Genomic DNA, 14,021 nt, shown 5'->3' with positions numbered 1-14,021 from the left:
ACCCAGAGGGAAGAAATCCTAACACAAACAAAAAGAAAAGAAAGAAGACAAAGAAAACAAAGAAAAGACAAAGAAGGAACCCTAATCAAGACAAGAGAAATGCCTCCAACAAAACCACCAAACCTTGGCCAAAACACCTGACAATTCCCCTTCTTACACATGCAAGAGCTCCTAGAAATCACCCTAATAAGCATTGGAATGTGTCAAAATATGGTTTAGAGTGAGTTGCAAGTCAGGTTTAAGTAGGCGAGGAGAGCACATAAATGCTAGTGTAGTGGGTAGGTGAAGGTAAGACCCATCAAGGCTAATGGGTGACAAGTTGCCCTTGAGAAGACACACACCTCCATCTCTAATCCTTGATCCTTACTAGGGTGTGTCGAGGGTTGGGGTGAGGACATCATCGATCCTCGACATGCTAGGTAGAACAATGAAAGTCGGGGGTCAGCGGTTAGGAGTCCTTGACTCAAAAGATGAAAGAGGATCCTCCATCCCCAATCCTTGCAAGCTTGGAAATGAGGTAGAAAAGGAAAACTGAGAAAGGAAAATAGGAGAAAAGAGAAGAAAAATAAAAAACAAAGCAAGAAGAGAAAGAGAAAAAATAAAAGGAAAGAAAGAAAGAAAAACAAAAACGAGAAGGCACAACAGAAGAAAAAGGGGGTCCCTATTTTCTAGAAAGAGAAAATGGGGTATGAGTTGTGGAGGCACAATATGTCACTTACCTCTTCTCCTCCCCAACACCCCCAACCTTTCTTTCCACCTCTTTGTATTCTCCTTCAAATGGTCTACTACAATCTTTTTTTCTACTCCAGAACTCTCTAACATCATAATGATGGATCAAAGAGTGTGATCTGAAACATCGATACAAATAAAAACACACAGTCGAAATCCAAAAGCAAAACATTAACAACATTATAGATTATTAAAAATCCAAAAGCAACACAGAACAACATTATAGATTGTGAAAAACTGATATCAGTAAACGTAAATCCTACTTTGCTTGTAATCTTAAATTAAGAAATAGCTTAGCACAAATGTGGGGAATACGCCTCATTGCATTGTAATTTGTGATATGATTTGGTAAGACATCTGGATTTAAAAATCCTTTTGCCAAATGAACGAGTGTATTAGGATTTATTACTTAAACCGTTGTTCGCCTATAAGAGGCAATGTTTTAGTTTGCTGAAGTTATTAGACTAGTTATGGCGAAGGCGTTCTTTATCTTGAATAGAGCGATCTAAATTGCTAATTAAATTGATCTTGGCTGTTCATTTTTATGTCAATGACCATTGCCGGTGAAAATTATTTTTCAGTGTGGTTCTATCTGCTGCCAATCTAAAAATTTTACACCTCTATACATATCCCTCGAATTAAAGTGAGCATCTGATCATTGAGACTACAATGACTGGTGTGACATTCATTGAATTTAAATGCAAAAAATGCAATGCGCATCAAGTTGCTCACTGCTCTAAGTACTGCAAGTTAGTAATTTTTCCTGAAATGCTGATGGCACAACTTTGATTAAACCTGCAAGTAGGTACTCCACATTCACAAATAATGACCATATTTCAAAAACGGGGGATAAGAAACGCAAGCTGTTTGATAAGTTATTATTAGTCTCTCTAGAAATCGCGTGATCAGACAGGTCAAGTTGTTTTCACGCTTTAATCCTATGTACTTCAATGTCACTAAGAGCGGATTCTGGAATAATTTTGGTGGGTTCTCGGGTTTTTGTTCGTACAAATGGCAGCGCAGTGCATAGACGTACCCGCGGTGTGCTGACATCCTGAACCTGAGACCGAACAGGTTCTCTGGTATAACTTGTTTTTTTTATGTATTTCTTTGATAATTAGAACTCCTTTGTTTTGTTATTTAATTTAATATTTTGTAGTTTGGATGCTTTTAGGGGAAAGGACCCAGTAGTCGTGCACCCTAACTTCACGCTTCTCAAAATCCTACTTGGAAATTTCGAATCACTCCGATTTTTTTACAGCAGCTTACTTGGCAAGTCCCCTGCTTATAACTAAGGTTTCAGGGCCACATCATCAAATATGATGCCACATCAGCATGCTTTTTGCCAAGGTGTCCAAAACAGCCCCAAAAAAAAGTGAGACCAATAGGCGTGCATTAGAGACCCCAATAGTTGTGCAGCCGATGTGGCATCACCTGATTGGTTACTTTTTACAATATTAGTACATTTCTTAACAACTATTGGTACATTTCCTAACAACTGTTGGTACATTTCCTAACAAAAATTGATATTTTTTGTTTCAAACAATAGGTTTTATTTGTTCAATTTTTGGAACAAAAGGTATCAACAACCCTCACAACAATTGGAACATGCTCAACTACTGGGTCCTTTCCCCTAGTTTAGTTTTTTTTTATTCATTGTATTTCTATCTCTTGTCTCACTTTTAGAACGAATAAAGTTAGGTAGTGTGACAATATATTTGTTCTTTGAGATTTGTCATATTAAGAGTAGCAAATCTCTTCCTCTACATTTTAGTGAATGACTTATGTCGGATCGATCTTTCTCTTAGAGTTTGATGCATTTGATAAGGCATTCTCCAAAGATGACTTCGATATGCTAAAGGAGGCTTTGGATCACTTTCTAGAAACATCCCCTCTTAGTGGGGGAGATGTTAGAGATTGTTTATCCCCAATCTTTTCTTCTTTTAAGGATGAAGAGTCCATGAATATCATTGTTGTTTCTATAGCTCCACGAAGGCCTACATTTACGTGACTCCAACTAGTTCTTCTCTTAATAAAGTTAAATCCATTGGTCGAAAACTATTTAAGTGTGTTGGTAAATAAATTTGTCACTGCGGTCGTTTATCTGAAATTGACCCTGTTTGCCCGATGAGCAGTGACAGACGTTCCAACAGTTGGAGAGATTGGAGTAAAACCATAATCTTCCTCTGCGTTTGAGAGGGGCAGCTCCCTCGAATGATAGGGGTATTTAGGATTTTTGTGTAGTTTTATCCTGAAAGTACATAAAGGAGAAAACATAAAACTAAAAAGAAATAAAGATAGAAACCCCAACAATAGACATACGACCATCAACTGAGATTTCTCAACATTTGCAACAAATTACAAGGGGAGTTTATAACATAATATGCTTAGCCATGAGATGACGATAAAGAAGAATGACAAATCTCAACATACGCAGAGATAAGATACTTCAACACACTCAAATTGAGATACCAAAGGTTGCTTGTGCATCATCACATCAATTGTACAAATCACATATGCAAAGAAAGACTACCAATTTGACATACGAGAAATTAGCAATGATAACACATGAATACATTTAGAACACACGAACTAAGACATATTCTTCATTATCCTTTTGGAAATATACAAGTCCAAAATCCTCTCTATACATAGTGCACATCAAAATGTCATTACAAGTTTCTCCTAGAATTTTAGCAGAGTTTTCCCCTATGTAAAAAGTCCCCCCTTTACAATACAAATAGCCTTGTATTTATAGGCTTCTTTAGATAACTACCTTCTAACTACCCGATAACTACTTTCTAATTACCTTTTTGAAATAAAATGGTTCTAAAAGTAATAAACCTTATCTACGTATGACTTTTACAACTTTTCACAAAATAAGGCTTATTTTATAAGTTTTAGTTATATTGAGTGACATAAGTCACTTTTACAAAAAGGTAAGTAGTAACCCATAGCTTTGAAGAAATACCATTTGAATTATTATTAACTTTGTCGAAGGTATCTTTCAATTTTGTAAATTTTTATGAGAATATCTTAAGTGAAACCAATATTCTTCTTTATGTCATGAATCAGATTCCAATCCATCAATCAGATGTTCATAAGCAAGTTAGCTTCGGAGGATATGGATTCCAACAACTACTAGAAATCCTCTCCTTCATGAATCTTTAATAATGTATTTCCATCCTCTCGGTATTCTGCACTGACAATCTCCACCAAGCTTGAACATCCAACATCTATAAGGCATTATTGAACATCATAACTAATGAGTGAATTATGAGGAGGTAACGAAATGAACTCAAAACTTTCCAGTCAACAAGACCACAATAGATCAATATTTCTTAAATGTAAACATCTCAAAAATCTTGTTGCCTTCTCATTTTGTAATAGAACATCACCAACAAAAATGTTGGAATATGTAATCTTGTGCCAACTTATAGCATTGAATTCAACAACTCTTTGTCATTTGAAGCTCTCACCTTCTTTCAACAAACCATTTTATGCATTTCAATCATCCTGTTACATGAAATGATACCTTTTTAAGGCAACAATTCAAACAATTCACATACGATGCTTGTCCTTTCACATTTGGCATTCTATTAAATAATTCAGCTACTTTCCATATGGTTTTGCATTCTAAACATGTATCTACCAGTCAACGTTCGAGATGTATTGAAAGCCCTTTCAATGAGTCCATTTTGTGTACAAATTGTGCAATCATGCATGTCACATGACAAAATTCCTTTGGAGGCATTTTCTCAAAATGTTTCATGTGCTTGGTATACACTTTATGCGGCATTTACAAATGATTTACATGTACCAAGATAACATGTTCACACAACCACCATGATTTAACTGGCATCATAATAATAGCATTTTGGGTGTCCTCAAGATAACCACCGAGAGCATGAATGTCAACCACAAGCAAACAAAACTTACCGTGTCTTATCTTCTATATTTGCATCCATTGCATTTCATGAAGCCTCACCTTTTGAGATGTTATGCTAATCAATTTGCACCTATAATGCTTCCATATTCTTCTTCTGTCAAATTGTCTTTGTTCGAAAGTCTCCAAATATCTGAACATTTCCAATTATAATCTTTGACATAAATCCTCCTTTCAGTATGCTTCAATAGCTGCCTATACATCATAACAGTGCTCTCATTATTGGCCCAATAAAGAATACGATGGAAAAATTTGTTGAATTCATCTCTACGTCCGCCCATTACATTTGCTAGAAAATTTCCTAAACTGTTTTAACAAACCTGTTATGTGCATAATCCACAATCATTGTATTTCAATACTAGGGTCACCATTTCTTTTGAGGCACTCTTCAAATGGTTCACGTGCCTTGAGTATGGTTCCACATTCTCCGTCCCTCCAAACCGTGAGTAAGACATTCTGCAATCACCATATTCCATGAGATGACATTTCTCTGTCAAAATGGATATTGCAATTTATTTGTGCCTCCACATTTTGTATACAAGTGTATAGGAGCCTTTTCTTATTGACATTGAATCATGAGTTGCTAGAGATTTCAAGCATGCCTTCATTTGTCTTGTGGAAAAGGTTAGGAATGCTCCCAAATGGAGCATTTTTAACCTTTACATGTAACTCATAAAGCAGGCCCACACAAGGTTAGGAAATAAGGTTAGAGATGCTCTGTTTTGGAGCATTCCTAACCTTTTTGTGAGGTTATGAATATGGGTTTAAAATGCTCGAAAAACGGAGCATCTTTAACCTTTTCTTACAAAGACTATGATCTCGACCTCAGAAACCATCAACCATGGAGGAAAATAAAGGAGAAATAAAAATGATGTTTTTTAGACAAATTTTCCCCTCAAATGACCACAAATATTAAATTGTCTTTTGAAAAATAATTTGAATATTTTAAATTTAATGCCCAAACTTAGGAAAGACGACCATATCTTCCAAACGGTAGGGAGTTAGGTTCTGAAATTTGAAACACGTGTTGATGGTAGGGAAACAAGCCAACATCATTATTTATTCCTCATGACGATACCTAGGATGAGATATTTTAATCATTTGTGAGCGAGGGACATTAAAATTTGAAAGTTTAATATATGATAAACTATGAATTGGGTTCAAGCAAAAATTAACCACAGGACACAAAATGATGCCAAGGACATGTCTATCAAATGATTTCCATCAATTATTGGTAATTTCCAAAATTCATCCATTTTTCATATTTTGACTGGCAACGACCTTGGATCACATGCTCACACGTTGCGCACAGACACATATTTGGGCCTTCATTCAACATTGGGACCAATCTGAAGTTCAAATTTTAGGTATGCCAAATATGGGGGCAACAAAGTGAGATGCTCCTGATTTTTATACTAAGTTTATGCAGTCTAAGCAATCTTCCTATAACACTAAACTGCTCACATGTATAATACAAGAAGGAATTAACATCTCAATCAGTCAAATTCACCTTTACCATCATCGCCATAACTAAGAACCCTAGTGACTACGAAATTATCGAGCAACTTAGAGTTACTCCCGCTAAGATCTGACCATTGGATTTGCTTCAGACTACTCTAGCGTATCAAGTTATGTTTCAGGAGGCTTTACAAAATATTTTGTTTCCTTCTTCTACAAGACTGGTGGATGCGAATGTGTGATGCATCATATTTATTCGGATTCACCAAATATTATGTTCTATCCTCATGAACTTCTACCTCCTAAATTTAGGAACTTGGTTGATCCTTTGATCATAATTGTTCATGTTAATGGTGTTAGCGTTAGGTGGATTGTTATTGACACAAGGTCCACACTTAATGTTTTTAGTTTAGATTTATTATCAAAGATTAAAGTGGATCCAAATTAACTTTTAGCATCTTCTTTATTTATTCATGGTTTTGATAATACTGGAAAGACCGTTGTGGACACTATCATTCTGCCCCTGAAGGTTGAACTGGTTACTATCCTAAGGTTGTACATGTGATGCCATGGCGTTTATCTTACAACCTTCTTTTTGGTAGACCTTGGCTTCATGCTTTGGGATCTATTTCTTCTACCCTTCATGGGTCGATAAATTTTGTTGCAAATAATCAAATGGTCACAATCAAGGCTGACCCTGATGCCATGTACCCATGTCAAATGGCAGCAACAGGTCAGATTTCGACTATGCCTTCATTAAAAAATTATACTTCAACATTATATTCTCTAGTGATAACTTTCGCTTTTGTGACATCTCCTAAGAAAGAGATTTAGAAGAGTGAGGAAGAGTTTAAAAAAAAATCACCTTAGACTTGAAGGATCTTCCAAAAGAGGATGCTCCCAAGGCAGACCTACCAAAAGCACAAAACTCTAAGTCTACCTTAGTTAATTCCCCCTCTACCAAACCATCTTCTCCACCTAAAGTGATTACAAGCTTGGGTGATGACTGGAGTTCCTTAGACTTCACTAATTCTCATGTTGATGAATATAAGGTTGACCCCATCCATCTAAGGTTTCCTGAAATTGCATTTTTCCTTGGCCATAAAAGATAATTACACATCTATAAAGATAGGTGATACTTATCATGTTGATCATCTATTCTATTCCAAACCCTTGACCTCTAAAGAGCTTCATGGTATCTATGGTTCGGGGTATAATCTTGCCTCAAGTCTTGGTTACAGTGGTCGATGTTGTGGACCTAATGAGCAGGGTAATCAAATTCCTATGGAACCTGAACCCCATCATCATAACACTGGGCTTGGATATTGATCTACATATTGTAAAGTAAAACCATGGTTAAATGTTAACATGATTTATGTGAATGTTCTCTCTCTTAAGATTGTGCACCCTGAATAGCTTGATATTATTGCATTGCCTGATGAAATTCCTTTCAACCTCTTCTTTTGTGAAGAATCTTTGAGGGAGTTATTGGGTGTGTATTTAGAATTGCCTTCTTATCACCATAAGCGACAATTCTCATGTTGCTTGAATGATCAAGCATACTTTGGAGAGTCCATTATGAGTATTGATGAAAAGCATCGACCTTATCTCATGATGAGGAAAATGTACCTTTGTCTCATCCTAAAGATCATAGTACACTCCTTCAAGGATATACTACTAATGTTATCATGGATACTAAGTATTGTAGTAAGATTATCAAAATTGGGAAATGTTTATCTCTTGAAGAATCTAAAGTACATTCAGACCTTTTAGCTTAGTACCCCAATGTTTTTTCTTGGTCATATGAGGACATGCCAAGGATTGATGAATCTGTTGTGATTCACAATATTGTGTTAAGGCTTGATGCCAAGCCTGTAAAATGGAAGATTCAAAAGATGAATCCCATGGTGGCTCTATTGGTCAAGAAAGAGATAGAGAAGAGCTTATAAAGGCTGGCTTTATCTATCCTATTGAATATTCTCCTTGGATCTTGAATATTGTTCTAGTGGGTAAGCGTGATAGCTGAATCCGAATATGCATTGATTTTTGGGATTTAAATAAGGCTTATCTTAAAGATGACTTTCCCCTCCTAAATATTGATATGATCATCAATTCAACTATATTCCATGCGTTATTATCCTTCATGGATGGTTTTTTGGGTTATAATCAAATCTGTATAAACCCCAAAGATCAATACAAGACTGCTTTTACGATCCCTTGAGGTGCCTTTTGCTATGTGGTCATGCCATTTGGGATAAATAATGCAGGAACAACCTATCAACAAGCAATGACCCTTATATTCCATGATTTCATTCATAAGATCCTAGAGGATTACGTTAATGATATTCTAGCAAAATTAGTGACCTACCAGGATCATGCTAAAAAATTGTAACACAAAAATCAATCAAAGGGTAGGCTATTCCTGACCAATTGGCTAAAGCCCATTCTCTTAAATTATTTCTTACCCTAAATCTTTTCCTTGATTAAGACTTGTTAGTAATTACTCATGAGTCTATGTGGGATATGTATATGTCCTTCGATGGATCGATATGTCAGATTGGTTCAGGAGTAGGTGTGGTATTCATCTCACCTGAAGGAAAGCTAGTACCTCTCTCCTTTCGATTAAATTTTCATTGTGCCAATAATATCACTAAATATGAAGCCCTTATTGCTAGCTTACATGATGTGATTGTAGCTGAAAGAAAGAATATTAGCATTCACGAAGAATCTAAGCTTACTGTGAATCCAATCACAAGAGTGTACAGAGCCAAATAGGTTTTTTCAGAGAGAAAATTGTCATGTGGATGCAATGGCAAGCACTGCTTCCCATGCAAGCCCAAATTGTAGTTAGGATGAGTATCATTTTATGATACATGTTCTCCACTCTCCTGTTGTCTCTACTCAACCTTATTCTGATAGTTTCGTGTGTGCCCATATAGACTCAGAAGAATGGTTTTCACATATATATAATTATCTTAAGAATGGCAGTTTTCCTGATGATGCTAGTAAAACCACATGCTTTTGAATTTGAAAACTTGTTGCCTTCTATATCTTATTATCTAACGTTCTTTATCGTAGGTCTTATAATGGTCTTCTCCTTCGTTGTCTCACTAAGGTTGAAATACCTCTTGCCCTTGAAGAAGCCCACTTTGGCTCGAGAGGTGGTCATTTTGGAGGTAAATCTTTAGTTGTCAAATTAATTCATATGAGGTGTTATTAGCAAAAGATGGAGCAGGAATCCTTCACTTTTGTTAAGATGTGCCCTCAATATTAGCAACACAAAAATCTTATCCAAGCTCCTGCATAGGAGCTCCAAGTTCAAGCTTCTATGTGGTCATTTCAAACTTGGGGACTCGATATCATCAGTAAGATATGTCCCCCTTCTTCTAAAGGACATACCTTCATCATAACTTCTACATATTAGATCATGAAGTGGGTCGAAGGTGTATCACTAAGATCCACTACGACTAAACAATTTGTGGCTTTCTAATGGATAATATTATTTCTCATTGTGGCTTGCCTTGCACCCTTGTGTCTGATAATGGTACATGATTTAAGAACAAGGAGGTGAAATGGCTTCTTGAGGAATTTTGTATACAACATAGATTCTCTACACCATATTATCCTCAATATAATGGTCAAGTGGAAGCATCTAACAAGACTATTGAACAAATTTTACAAAAATATGTTAACAAACATGGAAAGGATTGGAACACTGAATTAGTATATGCAATATGAGCCTATCGCATGAGTATTTGTATGACTATAGGAACAACGCCTTACAATTCATTTATGGCACAAACACAATTATGCCCTCAGAGTTAGAAATCCATTCATTATAGGTTTCCCTTAAAGGACTTTTGATTATGATTCTTATCACACTCTTCACCACAATCAACTCGAATTGTGGGATGAGAAACGTCTAAAGGCCCTCCAACATCTTCAGACTCAACATAAGTCATTGTCAAAAAAAATTAATCAGAATGTCTATCCCCGAACCTTTAAGGCAGGAGATCTGGTTCTTTATGAGAATCAGAAAAATGTAAATGTGTCACCCGACCAAAAAGAGAAGTTTAGTTGTAATTGGTTGTCCTTATATAGTTACCTCTATTTTCGGTTCTGGTGCTTATAAGCTATCTCAGATGGATGGTACACCACTCAAGGAGCCTGTGAATGCCATCCATCTACATCGATATTATGCTTAGAAATCCTACGTGTCATGAGCAAGATCCTTTGTTCCAAATAGTCATCTTGTTGTGGCATTTCCTTAATCAACATGATTCTTTATATTTGTGTTATGAAGTACTTATATGTCCGTGTGTGTATTCCCCTCATAAGGAATGTGACATACATATAAATCATTTTGTTACACATTCATCTACATCTATGTATCATATTCTAGATCATCATTGCATTTAATCAAACATGTATCAAATATGTGTAAATTAAATCATGAAAAACATCTAATCTAGCCATACATCACATGAGCATATGTATAGTGAACATGAAATAAAAGAGAATACATCCATGAAGACACAAAGCATAGTCAAATTGAAAGCATCATATATCATATATATATATATGAATGTCAAGTCTCAGTGTACATCTATCGCATCACTAAAAAAACAATGTAATGAAAGTATATGTGTCCGTGAAACTACATTTGTACATGTATATATCAAAGAATATTGTACATCGTTGTCAAAAAAAGATGAATATACAATCTCAAAAATGTATGTTTAGGACCCTCCAGGGCCTTGTCCCTAAACCCGCTGGTGTTGGAGGATCCTGGTCTCGGTGCAATGGATAGCGAACTGAGGTGGAATGTAATCTGGCTGCTGCAGTGCTCCGTGAGTGGAGACCTCTGAGTTCTCTGCATAGCTCGGTCACTGTCTCCCTCTGCCTCATCAGATCCTCCGTCACGGTATCCTCCCACTACTTCACCGCATCTAGATCTAACATCAGCTGGCACACTCGAGGGTGATTGAGATCTCCAACTACACCTTCCTGGGCAGCATTGACCTGTCTCTAGAGGTCATCGACCCGGCCCTATAGGGCATCATGTACTCTCTCAGCACTCTCTGCGGTCGTCACTGCTTGGTCTTGCTCTGTGAGAACAGTTTGAACCTTAGCCAGGGCTTGGTCCCTCTGCTCTGTCATGGTAGCTAGTTGTGCAACACCCTGCACCGGCTCCACTCGACCCTCCTCATATGCTTTTTGTAGCCATGCAATAGGCTCGAACATATCCATGTGTCTCCTGGCTGACTAGCAAGGTTGGTACACATCCATGACATACCCTTAGATGTCTACTGTGAGAACAATCTCAATAAGTGCTTGGTGGATAAAGCCTGGCCACTTAGCGACAGTCTCTACAACCACAAGAAAATATCACTATCAATATCTACATCATAAGAAATCTACATCATCTCTATCGAAGGTACATCTCTACATCTATATCACATGCAATATAAAATCACAAGTATACCATGAGTTGAGAGGATCTACAATTTGTTTCTAATATCACAACTAGACTACAAAGTCAAATGGTTGAGATTCAAAGATGGTAGTGGTTTGTGGAGCTCTTGGGTATTTGCTTCATATTCGCATTGACAAAACAAAGACAATTGCAGCCCATAAATACAACGAAACTGCGAGGTATGAGTTATCGAGTCATTCCACGAAGCAATCTACCCAGCACTAGGTAGGGGACGTGGCTCCCACCTCCAAATACGCTGAATGTGTATCATCATGTCTTTATTATTGAGAAGAGACCTATTGAAGAAAAATTGAATGTTCAAGACTTTGGGAGTGGATATATGCCATTCAATCCAAAACTATATCAGGAAATCACTACATAAGACAATATCTACTTGCAGTTTGAAAGACAAAAAGTATTACCTGACAAACGTAAAGAATGATTGGGCAGAATCATAGCCCAATCGAGCCACTTTAAGATCCTATCAAATCTAGCTTGCTTATTGCTCCAAGTGTACCATGCCATATGATCGTGGTAGCAGTCAGCATTAGAGACAAAAAGATCCGATTCATTGTGCATGAAAACCAAATATATCTTTCAACAACTATCTAATGCATTAGCAAAGCCTCACATTCATCGTGCACTTTACAACATTTTAATAATACAATCAAACATAATATTAACAGATTAGAAATTTATGACAAGAAAGACTAATAGTAATCCTGTACATGACATTGATGGAAAGTATAGCTTCAAAAGAGTGCATTAGCGATTATATCAGTTGGTCAGTCTTAAATCACGTGCACTAAGCAACATATTAAGTCTAGAGGATGTTAGTCAATTCTGATTGTAACACTTTTAAGCCTAGAAGTGTATTCTTAATGTGACAATATATGAAGGCTAGAAAATGTCAGTCAATTTTGAATATTTAACACTTTTAAGTCTAGAAGTATAAGCTTAATGTGTATAATTTAAACCGTTCCATACCAACATCAACACTCCATTAAGATTATTAGACATTAAAGATCGATTTTTTGAATCCAACCGACATACCCCTGCAGCTTTAGAATGCTACATTAGCCGTCTAGCCCTACAGTATCACGAGCTGGAGACATGCAACGATTCCATTATCCACTCTCTGATAAAACAGATGCTTCAGCTCCATGTTTCCAATATGGAATTCGTTTCTTTGGGTTATTTCTATTTTGGTTTTAGTGCACCTATGTTATGCTGGGTGTTTTGGCTTGGGTCCATCATTATGGACCACCAGTAACTCAACGTGCCCTAAGGTTGGGCTCCATTTTAGATTGATTTCAGCTTGGACCACATTTCAGATTAGGATAAGCTCGACTCCTTTCTTTGAAATTTAATAATGGATCACTACTAACATTATTAAAATATAAGAAAGGCAACTGTATACCGGTCACTACTCTAAAAAACGACAAAATATTGTCGGCAGTGTAATCTGGTGCGTTATAGTCAACCTAAACGGGTCAACGTAAGACCAAAACAAAGCGTTTGGAAAAAGGATAATATGTGAATTATATTCTATATAATTATACAGTTTATATTAAACTAGTAAAATAAAAATATAAAATAAAAGTAGACAGAAGATATAATATTTGTTAATTATATTATTTTAAAAATTATTATATTATTATATTTCTATTAAATTATTTCTCAAATAAAATAATTATTAAGATCACAGTGATTGACATGGGGAATTCGTGAAGTAGAAAACAACTGACTTGGTATTTGGAGGATTTATCTTATATGTATGAACAGATCAACATTTTAAAAATAAAACTAATTGTTACGTTTGAATTGCATCCTTATGTGAGTAGTATTGGGTCAGATTGGTTTCCTTGTGTTATCCAGATTTCTGTTTTAATTCACGTAACTTGTTATGCCAGGGATTTTGGCTTGGGTCAATCATTTTGCTTGCACAGTGCAGGGTGCAATTACGGACCACAAGTAATGCAACGTGCCCTAACCTTGGGTCCCATTTTAGATTGATTTGAGCTTGGACCACATTTAAGATTAGGATAACAAAAGTTTTAATATTGTTCATTACCAGTAATTTAAAAAATATTAGACAGGATTCTTCTTTAGTTAGAAATACTAATAAGTAATGACCGATATTCTATTAATTGTGTTCTATTCTATTTTAATTACTACCTATTAGTTTCAAATATATTTTTGTTATATTTTATTTTAATTATTTAGGTGTGTGGTTATTTTTATTTATTTTTAAATATGTGTAATATTATTTTTATAAATGATGTTATTTCGATCTTATAGTTTACATTTAGAAGCATGGGACCTTCTCGTTCTTGTTTTCTATGTGGATGATTTGATTTTCACATGGAGTTCCCCTGCCATGATTGATGACACTTAACAAGCTTTTATGGA

This window comes from Cryptomeria japonica, chromosome 3 (genome assembly GCF_030272615.1).
Source record: "Cryptomeria japonica chromosome 3, Sugi_1.0, whole genome shotgun sequence".
In the NCBI taxonomy this organism is placed as follows: domain Eukaryota; kingdom Viridiplantae; phylum Streptophyta; class Pinopsida; order Cupressales; family Cupressaceae; genus Cryptomeria; species Cryptomeria japonica.
The sequence above is the reverse complement of the archived record's forward strand: the minus strand, read 5'-3'. Positions refer to the sequence as shown.